The sequence below is a fragment of the Microcaecilia unicolor genome, chromosome 1, assembly GCF_901765095.1.
Source record: "Microcaecilia unicolor chromosome 1, aMicUni1.1, whole genome shotgun sequence".
Taxonomy (NCBI): Eukaryota; Metazoa; Chordata; class Amphibia; order Gymnophiona; family Siphonopidae; genus Microcaecilia; species Microcaecilia unicolor.
The window spans coordinates 526424834-526437707 of record NC_044031.1 but is presented as its reverse complement, the minus strand read 5'-3'; positions in this window follow the sequence as shown (position 1 = coordinate 526437707).

Sequence of the window (12874 nt, the reverse complement as noted above, 5' to 3'; positions counted from 1 at the left end):
TGATACCTTTTTTATTGGACATAACTTAATACATTTCTTGATTAGCTTTCGAAGGTTGCCCTTCTTCGTCAGATCGGAAATAAGCAAAATGGCCTATAAATTGAAGTGAGAGCATGAGAACACTACAAGGGGCACACAATTAGAGAAAAAGGAAGCGGGTGTTCAGGTTCTGACAGATTAATACTCACCTAAGGATGAGAGATTGATAGTTGCAGCTCAGGGCAGTGGATTACGGATGAGTTGGTTCACAGCAAGTATAGAAAAAACTAGTTCAACAAACATTTGTAGATTCTAAAAGAAAGAACTGGAAATGGTGATTTATTTTGTGGCTGACTATATGAAACGGCATATCAAGGTGGCTTGTCTCATTCATTGGAAACTCTGCAAACATTACAACATCACTATGCCAGAAAAGCATTAGGTTCATGACCCTAAGGGACCCTTTTACCAAGCTTGGTAAACATAGTAACGTTTACTATGTTACTATGTTTACCAAGCTGTGGTAAAAGGGAGCCTGTGATGGCGTCGGCATGTGGATTTGCCATGCACCAAGGCCCCCTTTTACCGCAGCGGGTAAAAAGTTGTTTTCTGCCAAAAAAAAAAGAAATGGCCCTGCGCTAATCACAAGGATTGGCAAATGGCCATTTCCAAGGGAGCCCTTAATGCCACCTGTTTAGGTGACAGTAAGGGCTCCCGTGCTAACCCGGTGGTAACCGAGCAGTGAACGGCATTACCCAGTTACCACTGGGTAAGCCCCGGCACTACAAAAATATTTTTCTCATGCTGGAAATGGCGTGCACTGGGAGTGCGAATTGCTGCTGGGCTCCTGCGTTATCCTGGCCGTAGTCCTGATTTAGCACATGACAAAGTGGCAGTAACTCTACCGCTGCTTTGTGAAAGGGTCCCTAAGAGAACTGTGGAACGTGAAGAGGTTATGATCACCTGGGAGATCCCCAACCTGACTGATAAAAAGCTGGATGCAAGGAAACCGTAGTGGTAAAAGAGAAAAACACCAGAATAGAGGTGTCAGTCTCAAGCAATTATTCTGTGAATCACATGGAGAGAGAGATCCTCAAGTACCAAGAAATGCAGTCTGAGACCAGGAAAATGTGGCAGAAAGATACAGAAATATTGAGAAATAGTTGGGGTGCCATAAACCTGATCAAAAAGAATTTTCAAATGCACCTGGATAAGTTGCCTGTGTAAATGTATTTTAATGTCTATATGTTTTATAGACTCCTGAAGCAGGCTTATGGCCAAAACACAGTTACTGTGTCGAGTCTTTGAGCAAATAATTGGTCTTACAATCAAGATTACTAGGAGTAGAGGAGTAGCCTAGTGCAGTGGACTTTGATCCTGGGGAACTGAGTTCAATTCCCACTGCAGCTCCTTGTGACTCTGGGCAAATCACTTAACCCTCCATTGCCTCTGGTACAAAATAGTGCCTGAATATATGTAAACCGCTTTGAATGTAGTTGCAAAAATCTCAGAAAGGTGGTATATCAAGTCCCATTACCCTTCCCCTTCATGGTCACCTTCCCATTGTCTCTTCATTGCATCTGATCCTCTGTGGGATTTCAGTTCTCTTCTGTCTAGGCGGATTTCCACTACACATAACTTATTAGAATAATGGCGTGTATGTGTGCACATATATGCCAACATTCTACCTAAGCACTATTCTGTACATACATGTATATCTGATATAGTGCATATTTTACAGGTATGCATATACATAGGCAGAGTCTGGGTGGAAATCACACTTATACATGTAACTTAAGAATATTATATATTACATGTATATCACCAGGACAGAGTTGATCCAGTCCTGGGTTTATTCCGTTGCATGCAGGAACTTGTAGTTCTGATTTCCCCATTGTATTATCTAAGAAGAGCAAGACTACAAGTCCCAGCATGCACTGGGATAAACCAAGGACTGGATCAACCCTGTCCTGTGAATCTGGATCCAGTTGGCAGCCTTAATTTGGGAGAAATCTCAGCCTGCAAAGATTGAGTGTAGTTAATTGACACATAGGGCAAGAGAGGAAACATTTGCAGTTCAGTTTAATGACAGCTTACTTTACCACTCACTCCAAACCCACTCTCCCATGAATATATATGTGTATTCTTAAACACCACTTAAGCACAGAAATCTAATTTAGTAGTGACCGGAGCTGACCATTTGCTATCATATTTGGTACATCTGCTGGGCTATTCATGAGCACTAGTTTGGCCTTCAAACTGTCTTCCTATACCACTGGATACACTGATCTTATGTGTGAGGCATTTGCCCAGGCACAACATCCCTGTCCACCCCAATGTCACTATGAGTAAAAAAGCAGGCAGTGCTTGAACTTTACAGTGTTTTCTTGATGCTTCTTGTCTGACTGCACAGCTGCTGAGCCTTGACAATCTGCCACCAGTGTCGCTGGTTTCCTAGTGTGATGGGATGCTGCCCATGTCTTGGCCTTCTGGTGAATAGCCAAAAAAAACAATGAATCAGTCAGGCGAGTTTACAGAAAGCATCTTTTATTCTGTTTCTGGGTCTGATGCTTTACAAATAGGATTTTTTCCATCAGACAGAGGCATTCTATACATATATAGCAGGTATGTATTAGCAGGATAAAGTTTTAAGCAACAGTCTATAAACCTCTTTAAGACTACACTTTTCTATTTTCCAAGCCAGACCACAAGCCATAAGCTCTCCAGGTTTCTTATAAGATTGCCATCTGCTATGATTGCTCTCGGCTTTTGTAAACCTCCTAGTGGTGGAGTGGAGAATTACTATATATGGTTTGATAGAAATGTCAAGGCTTATGGTAGGGGTGCCCAGATAAACTCTACGCAAACCAAGGGATTTGACAAGAAGAATTTCAGATATTTTATTATATTTTATTAGAGTGTAAATAAATGGAAACGGATGTATTTCTCTAAGTTGGTACTTCTCTGGGCAGGATCTCTTTGACACCGGCGGATTCTTACACTGGATCCTTCCACAGGCAGGTACTCATGCTGGCTGCCACTCCAAATCTGGATTTCTTTAGGGTGTGGGTACTTGGTTCAGGCTAGGTTCTCTTCTTGGTAGGGCTTCTTCCATTTTAGGGCAGGCTTATTCTTCATAGGACAGGCAGTTGCACAGCTGGCTTTTTTTTCTCAGGACAGGCACACACACTGATAGATGCATAGGATAGACTTCTCAGGGATTTGGGGCCCCAGCAAAGTTGCTCCCTTCCAGCTTCTCACTGTCATGTCCACTACCTCAACACAAGCGGCGTCCTCGGGCTGCGCAGGATCCCATCGACACGCACACGTGACTGGCACTGCCCTGAGCCATGTGTGTGTAGTTCTTCTCTGGGTTTGTTCAGAGAGTGGTGGTTGCAGGCTCCTTAATTGCTTTGCTTCCATGCACCTGTGACTGCTCTCTCTCTCTCTCTCTCTCTCTGCCTGGCTTCCAGGCTGCTTGATTGCTTTGCTTCCACCCACCTGTGTCTGCTCTCCCTCTGCCTGTCTTCCCTTGCTTCTCTCCTATTGGTCTTCTAGTGCCTCTTTCCTCTGCTTTTGTCCTATGGCTGTGCTCATTCTCCCTGCTGGTTCCTTCTGATGTCAGACGCCAGCACTTTATCAGCTCAGCTTTTCCTGGACTCCATGCTTCAGCTTCTACTTTGGTAGGTGTTACTTGCTCAGTAGTTTGCTTCTTAATCTACTTGTCCCTCGTTGCTGACTTTGCCTGTACCTGGATCACTCTCTTGCCTGCTGCCTGCCTATTGACTTTGCCTGTACCTGGATTACTCTCTTGACCTGCTGCCTGCCTACTGACGTTGCCTGTACCTGGATTACCCTCTTGACCTGCTGCCTGCCTACTGACTTTACCTGTGCCTGGATTACTCTCTTGCCTGTTGTTTGCCTATTGACATTGCCTGTACCTGGATTACTCTCCTGCCTGCCTACTGACGTTGCCTGTACCTGGATCACTCTCTTGCCTTCTGCCTGCCTGGCCGATACGTTCACCACCCCGCTTCCAGCTCTGTCTCGTAAGTCCTGCAGGCCACCCGCACCTAGGAGCTCAACCTCTGGGGAATGGCGGTCAGCACAGGTGAAACCAGGGGTTGTCTGGCCGCCAAGCAGAACCTGGTCCGAGTACCGGGCTCAGCAGCGCTCTACTTGGTACAAGAACTCAGAAGTCTGACAGTAAACCGAAGCCATGAGTTCGCCGGACAAACTCGACCTGTCTGAGTTGCCCCAAGTTCTTCAGCAGCAACAGGCCCAGCTAAACCGTCTGTCCGGAGTTCTACAGGATGTGTGTTCCCAGATATCAACCCTTCAATCCCAACGACAGCCTCCTGCTGCGTCGTCCAGATCCGTGTTACCTATTCCAGGGTTGCGGCGCTCTACTTGTTACAAGAACTCACAAGTCTGACACTCACTCTGGCCCAGTTCCAGTTTTAGAACCGAAACAGACCTGGAAATGGGTCTCAACCAAACGGGGCACTGCAATGGGCCAGTGCAACGGCCCCAAGTTAAAAAAAAAAAACTTTTCTTATATTTTTAAACCCCTGTTTAAATTCGTCCCTTCAATGGAAAATGTCGACCTCGAATTTCCATAACATCCAGACTTTTTACAGAATTTAAAGAATAGTAAATCACCTGGATCAGATGGCATACATCCAAGAGTACTCAAAGAACTTAAGCACGAAATTGCTGATCTGCTGTTAGTAATAAGAAAAGTAATTAAAATCGTTCATAGTACCTGAAGTTTGGAGGGTGGCCAATGTGATGCCAATTTTTAAAAAGGATTTCAGGGGTGATCCAGGAAATTACTGACCGGTAAGCCTGACATCAGTTCTGGACAAAATAGTGGAATAAAATTACAGAACACATAGACAAACGTGGTTTAATGAGACAGAGTCAGCATGGGTTCAGCCAAGGCAAGTCTTGCCTCACCAATTTACTTCATTTCTTTGAAGGCATGAATAAACATGTGGATAAAGATGAGCTCGTTGATGTAATATATCTAGATTTTCAGAAAGCTTTCGATAAAGTTCCTCATGAGAGACTCCTGAGAAAATTTAAAATTCATAGGTAGGAGGCAAGGTTCTGGTGTGGATTAGGAATTGGTTATTGGACACAAAGCAGAAGGTAGAGTTAAATGGGCATTTCTCTCAATGGAGGAGGGTGAACAGTGGAGTGCCACATGGATTGGTACTTGGACTAGTGCTGTTTAACATATTTATAAATGGTATGGAAATTGGAACGATGAGTGAGGTGATTAAATTTGCAGATTATACAAAACTATTCAAGACTGTTAAAACACGTGTGGACTGTGAATATTGCAGGAAGACCTTAGGAAATTGGAAGACTGGGCATCCAAATGGCAGATGAAATTTAATGTGGACAAATGCAAGTTGATGCACATTGGAAAGAATAATTCGAATCACAGTTACCTGATGCTAGGGTCCACCTTGGCACTCAAGAAAAAGATCTAGGTGTGGTTGTAGATAATATGCTGAAATCGTCTACTCAGTGTGCCAAAAAAGCAAACAGGATGCTAGAACTTATTAGGAAAGGGATGGTGAATAAGACCAAAAATACCATAATGCCTCTGTATCTCTTCATGGTGTGACCGCACCTTGAGGATTGCATTCAGTTCTGGTCGCCATATCTCAAAAAAGATATAGCGGTTAGAAAAGGTTCAAAGAGCGACCAAAATGATAAAGGGGATGGAACTCATCTCATATGAGGAACAGCTAAAGAGGTTAGGGCTCTTCAGCTTGGAAAAGAGATGGATGAGGGGAGATATGATGGAAACAAACTGCTAGACTGGCTATTGGGAAAATATTTGCGAAATACAGTACTGTATTTAAAACTGCCAAACTCTGGTTAATGATGTTTTCTGTGTATACTTCCCGTGGAGGGACATTTTAATTCTGGCGTTCAAATCCAATTGCAAAATTCTCATCCTGAACATAGCAGTTTTCTCTTTTGAAAATGAGAGCCATATGGGGTTCATTTTCAAAGCATTTAGACTTACAAAGTTCCATAGGTTACTATCAGGCTCATTTTGAAATTGTGAAAAACATCTAAAAAGTGACATGTCTGCATTTGGACATTTTTCTCACAAAAACGTCCAAATTAGTATTTTCGAAACCTATTTTTAGACATTTTTCTATGAAGACCATCAGAAGTACGTTCGAGTCTCAAGGGGGTGTTTCAAGGGCATGTTCAGGGCGGGACTTGGGTGTTCCTAAGACTGAGATGTTTTTCAGCCATAATGGAACAAAACAAAAACGTCCAGGTCTAAAATGTAGACATTTTGAGCTACACCTGTTTTTAATATGAATAAGGCACAAAAAAGTTGCCCTAAATGACCAGATGACCACTGGAGGGACTTAGGAATGACCTCCCCTTTTTCCCTCAGTGGTCACTATCCCCCTCCTACCCCCCCAAAAATGTGATAAAAACATTACTTAACATCCTCTGTGCTACCATCAGAAGGTCCATCAGAATAACATGCAGATTCCTGGAGTAGTCTAGTAGTGGGTGCACTGCACTGCGGACAGGTGAACCCAGCCTCCTACCTCTCCCTACCTGTTACAATTGTGGAGGAAACTGTGAGCCCTCCGAAACTCACCAGAAACCCACCGTACCTACATATAGGTGCCCCCTTCACCCGTAAGGGCTATGGTAGTGGTGTACAGTTGGGGGTAGTGGGTTTTGGGGGGGGGGGGGGCTCAGCAGGCAAAGTAAGGGAATAATGGTGAGATGTGTACCTGGGAGCATTTTAATGAAGTCTACTGCAGCGCCCCTTAGGGTGCCCTATTGCTGTCCTGGGATGTCAGGGGGACCAGTCTACTAAAGTTTTTGGCTCCTCCTTCATCCCAATGGCTTGATTTTGTACGTTTTGAATTTGGATTTTTTTTTTTTTTTTTTTCGAAAATGGACCAAAACCCCCCATCCAAATCACAAAACGTCCAAATACAAAACGTCCATAGTATTTTCAAAAGAAAAGATAGATCTTTTTTTTTTTTTCCAAAAATGGCCTTCTTTCCTGTTCAGAATTTGGACGTTTTGTGTAAAACATCCAAATTCAGATTTAGACGTCATATCGAAAATGCCCCTTTATGGAACTTTGTAAGTCTAAGTGCTTTGAAAATAGTCTCACGGTCAGGCCACATAAAATTCAGTGGCGGGCCACATTTGGCCCGTGTGCCACAGGTTGCCCACCCATGCACTAGAGATACTGCAGATAATACAGCTGTGGAAATATGAGGGCGATTTTGGAAAACTGCAGCAGTTAAAATGAGAATGTGAGTTTCACTTACAGCTGATCTTCCACTAAAGCAGCTTTAGAAAAATGATAGCAACTGTTTATAAGCAAGGCATTTCTTTTCTTATTTAAAACATGAGTCTGTTTGTGCCATTGCAGATTCATAATTAGCCCAACGGCATCCTATATCTTGTGTTTTAAATTTTAAGACAATGTACACTGTATAGGAGAGGAGTGAAGAGTGTCAATATTAGTTTTTTTTTTGTAGGGTGCCTATAATCCTAGGCCTGACTCTTTTCCTTTTATACTTGTTAACCAGGGATTTGTATTTGTTAATGTGCCTTCAGATCATTCACATGCCTCAAAAATTTTAATATACATTAAACCATGTATTAACCTTATTGACACATTTTTAAAAGTTCGAACCCATGTTAAAATAAGTGTCAATAACCAAGCTGTAGGTGATCCCTTTTTATTGGATTAACTTAATGTATCTTTGACAAGCTTTCGAGAGCTGCCCTCTTTTCATGGATCAGTGGAGAAACAATGTAGTTACACTGGGGTTAAATAGTATGAACTCAGCTAGGTTATGGCTTGTCTGCATATGTTATTAAATTTCAGTAGAAGGGGGTGAGGGGGCAGTAACATGTTGCAATCGAAGGGCCCTATGTCTGATAATAGGTGAGAAAGCCGATGTCTTTTGTGACAGTGTTAGTGTTTGATGATTCTAATTTCAAAGGTTTTCTCTTTCTGTGTGCTCCTGAACTTTCCATTAAGCAAGTTTATTGTAAGGTCATTGTTGGGCTCATTTTCGAAAGAGAAGGATGTCCATCTTTCGACATAAAACAGAAGATGGACGTCCTTCTCCCAGAGACATCCAAATCAGTATAATTGAAACCCGATTTTGGACGTCTCCAACTGCAGTCCGTCGCAAGGACATCCAAAGTTCAAGGGGCGTGTCGGAGGCGTAGTGAAGACAGGACTTGGACGTGCCTGACACTTGGACGTCTTTGACCCATAATAAAAAAAAAAAACAAGGATGTCCCTGATGAACACTTGGACGTTTTTACCCGGACCTGTTTTTTTAACGAATAAGGCACAAAAAGGTGTCCAAAATGACCAGATGACCACCAGAGGGAATCGGGGATGACTTCCCGTTACTCCCCCAGTGGTCACTAACCCCCTCCCACCCTTAAAAAACATCTTTAAAAATATGTCGTGCAGCCTCAGATGTCATACTCAGGTCCATGACGCGCATGAAGGTCCCAGGAGCAGTTTACTGTAGTGTACTTCAGACAGGCGAACCCAGGCCCATACCCCCCCCCCCCCCCATCTGTTACATTTGTGGAGGAAACAGCGAGCTCTCCAAAACCCACCACAAACACATTGTACCCACATCTAGGTGTCCCCTTCACCCGTAAGGGCTATGTTAGTGGTGTACAGTCGTGGGTAGTAGGTTTGGGGGGGGTTGGGGGGCTCCGCACACAAGGTAAGGGAGCTATGTTCCTGGGAGCATTTTATGAAGTCCACTGCAGTGCCCCCTAGGGTGCCCGGTTGGTGTCCTGGCATGTCAGGGGGACCAGTGCACTACACATGCTGGCTCCTCCCATGACCAAATGGCTTGCATTAGGATGTTTTTGACATGGACGTCTTTGGTTTCGAAAATCACTGAAAGTCAGAAACGTCCATGTCTAGGTCCAAATCTAGGGACATCCAAATTTAAGGATTTGGACATCTCTGATGGTATTTTCGAAATGAAAGATGGTCGTCCATCTTTTTTTTTTTTTTAAATACGGGTTTCCCCACCCCTGGATTTCGTCGTTTTGCAAGGATGTCCAAATTGCAACTTGGACATTTCTTTCGAAGATGCACCTTTAAGGGATTCAAAGGATTTTGAAAGTTTTCAGATGCCCAAAAACTGTTAAAAAAAAAGTCTGAAAATGACAATAGTGAACCAATGTGTGTGTGTGGGGGGGGGGGGGGGGGGGGGGGGGGCATGTAGAAGCCTATTCTTAACATATGGTTGCATTCATCTTTATTGGGTCTCCTAAACTAGTGCCACCTGCAGAACTCAAATGGGCTGAAGGTGGAGCGGAGTGGTGGAAACAAGCTTCTGGTCCTCAACACTTTTGGAGTTTGAAAAGAGTTAGGATGCCCCCCCCTGAAAAAAAAAAAAGAAAAACAGGTTGGGAACCCCCTGGCTTATACAGCGAGAGTCTGCGTTTAGAACCATATTTGCTCAGTGAGGCTGTTGAATACAAAGGGCTCTATTTACTATGGTCTGCTAGCGTTTTTAGCGTGTGCTAAAAATTAGTGAGCGCTATCCATGTAGACGCCCAAAATGCTAGCGCGGATTAGTAATCAGAGCCCCAAAGTCATTCTATGGCAATATTATAGACTGAAGCATCCTGTGCCCACTGTCATGTGCGGAGGTTCTTCGTGGTGCAGTTGCCCTGAGAAGCAGTTGCTGTGCTTATGACAGCAAAGGTACCTGTCATTCTCACATTTTATCTAGAGTTATCAAGGGAGCAACAAAAGAAATGTACAGAGAGAAAATAGCAGTGATGATGGGATTGTACTCTTGCATGCTACAGGCCAATATATTAATATGGTTAAACGAGGCCACAAGTGCTCTTTCAATTATTTCTGATTATTGATGTTCATTGTCATGATTCATAGTAAGAAGGTACTATAGCATTTAACCTGCAATAACAAGGTATTCTGGATGTCTATTTAGTTTCATGAAGAGAGAGCCAGGAATGGATATTAAGATTCCTGGCACAGGGAGCAGCATCTTGCAGAGAAAGTATGGGTACATTCTAAGCCATAAATCAAATGCTAAAGATGTTTAATTAGAAGTACCCTGTACTCTGCAGTGCCGCTTTTAGGAAAAAGGGTCAAAGGGACCAGAATTACATTTATCCAGGAATATGCCAGCGACAGACATAAAAATGCTGACCACTGCCGCCACCTGAATATCGGCCGGTGAGCGTTCTAACAGCTTTCTGAGGGGTCTTTTCACTAAGGTGCGCTGAAAAATGGCCCGCGGTACCGTAGGCGCATGTTTTGGCAGCGTGCAGAATCATTTTTCAGCGCACCTGTAAAAAAAATGCCTTTTTTGGGGGGAGGGGTCCAAAAATGGACGTGCAGCAAAATGAAAATTGGTGCGCGTCTATTTTGGGTCTGAGACCTTACTGCCAGCCATTCACTTAGCGGTAAGTCATGTGTTAACTGGGCAGTAATGGTCGACGTACGTTCAAATGCCGATTACCACCCGTGCGCCAGAAAATAAACATTTTTTCCAGCGCACATAGTAGACGCACGTAAAAAATAAAATTACTGACTGGGCTATGGGGTAGCCAGGTGGTAACTCAGAATTGAAGTGCATTGAATGTGTGTAAGCGCTTATGCGACTTAGTAAAAGGGTTCCTTAGTTTACCCTTAGACTTTAAGAACACTGTAAGTTAAGTTTAATTTATTATCAAGTTTGATTGGACATATGGATAATGATTAGATATAAAATATTTTTAGATTTTCAGCCAGTGATAAATATAATCTAAGCATAGTTTTGTGCCTAAAAGGGCTCTGAGGTGTTTCCTCCTAATTTGAACAAATACAAATATCATTGTAAGATAATATTGTTTTCTGTTTGCACTTATCCGGTGACGTTTTTGGTTTTATATACAGTGATTATTTCCTTTCAGATCTGCCAGTATGCTGCTGAAATTGCTTAGTATTCAACAGGTGACAGGACTGGGCTGTCCTTTATTATTGGGATTGCTTCCACTTGTCCGCAATTCACTGGGGTCTTGTGTTTTTCTTCTATATTTTTCTCATTTCTCAGTTGAAGGGCCTAAACCGAGCAGGAACAGAAAGAAACTGCAATTCACTTTACTTTCAAAAAGCAACCATAGTACATGGTATGGAAGGGCAGATTGGATAGGCCATATGGTCTTTATCAGCTGTCAGTTTCTGTGTTTCTACTAGAATATCTTTCAGATGCTCTGAAATGCTGTACAAATGCTAAAATATAGTTTGTGTGTTTTTTTAAGTGTAGTGCCCTAAGGTGAATTTTCTGATTTTGTTTTCCTTGTAATTCAAGATGTGATTAGCACATGTAAAAAAGGAAAATAAATCTGATCTTTTAGTCATAATTTCTTGATTAGTGTTGACCACGTCATGGGAGTGGGGGTGGGGGTGGGGAGTGGGGGTGGGGAAGGAGAGGACTAAAGAGCCATGCTCAAGATGGACGCCTAAGGTCTAACATCCATACCGGATATCCTAACATCTTACCCTCACTCTATTTAGAATTCTGTCAAACCCTTCTGGATTTCCTGAGTGATATTTTGAGAAGTTGGTGAACGTCGGGCAAGTTGGACTTTTCCTGTTGTAGCCCACAGGCCATGAAATGCTCAAAACAAGACTCACTGTCCCCGCACAAGATGGCGGGGTGCCAAGAAGCTGAAATCACACTACAGTCCCTAATGACCGAGCTATTACAGATAAAAGAGATGATGAAAGAAAGTCGGGGGAATGCCTTTGCTGAAATGAGCACTGTGATTTCTAATTTACACTGTCGGCTTTCTGCCACTCTTACCAAAACAGCAGTCCTGGTGAACAAGATGGAAGCACATACTGACCTAATTGTTACGCCACAGAAGCAAATAAAGGCTATCCCAATTCTTGAGTGGAATAATCTTTGGGTACTTGATGTGCCTGGGGCACCAAGGAGATTGAAATGATACTGTTCGTGTAGACCTTTGTAATAAAGCTCTTTGACTTATGGTTTCTGATGCCTTTTGATATTGCAAGGGCACATCATGCTCCCTCGTACTGCATTGTCACCAGCAAGTACCCCAGGCCTATTCTGTTAGAGGTCCTACATTATCCACAGGCACTGGACGTTCAGACTATAGGAGAAGAACTGAAAATACAGGAGATGTAATGAATTAAATATTCCAAGCAGAACCACCGAAGTGGAAGAACAGAAACACTGGGATGGTGAAGGGAAGACAAAGGAGTAGTGTATGTAATAGGACACTTCCACACACAATGAAAGACGATTCAGTCAAGCTGTTCTCAAAAGGATGATCTTTATTCTAAAAGTAAAATTACATATTGGAATAGAAGGGTCACTGAAAGGTGATAGAGTTAAGGAAACAAGTTACATTTAAAGATAAGGAAATAAAGAGAAAGAGAGAGGGAGCAAATGAATTTTGAGGAGAAAGTAACCATCCAGAAGGAAAAATACTCCCGTTATGCCCATCGATGCTGTGCACTGAGCTGTTATAGAATACTAGCATAAACCTGAATTGGCACTCTTGCATCTAAGTGTGACCATTTATGTCAGGTCAGTGCCAGGCGTAAATGAACACATTAAGTGTGCCATGCAATCAGGGGCATAGCCAGACTTCGGCGGGAGGTGGGTCCAGAGCCCGAGGTGAGGGGGCACATTTTAGCCCCCCCCCCCCACGCCATTGCCGACACCCCCCAACCATTGCCGACCCCGCCGACCCCCCTGCCGACAACCCTCTCGACCCCCCCTCCCGCCGCCAACCCTCCGTCGCCTACCTTTGCTGGCGGGGGACCCCAACCCTGCCAGCCGAGGTCCTC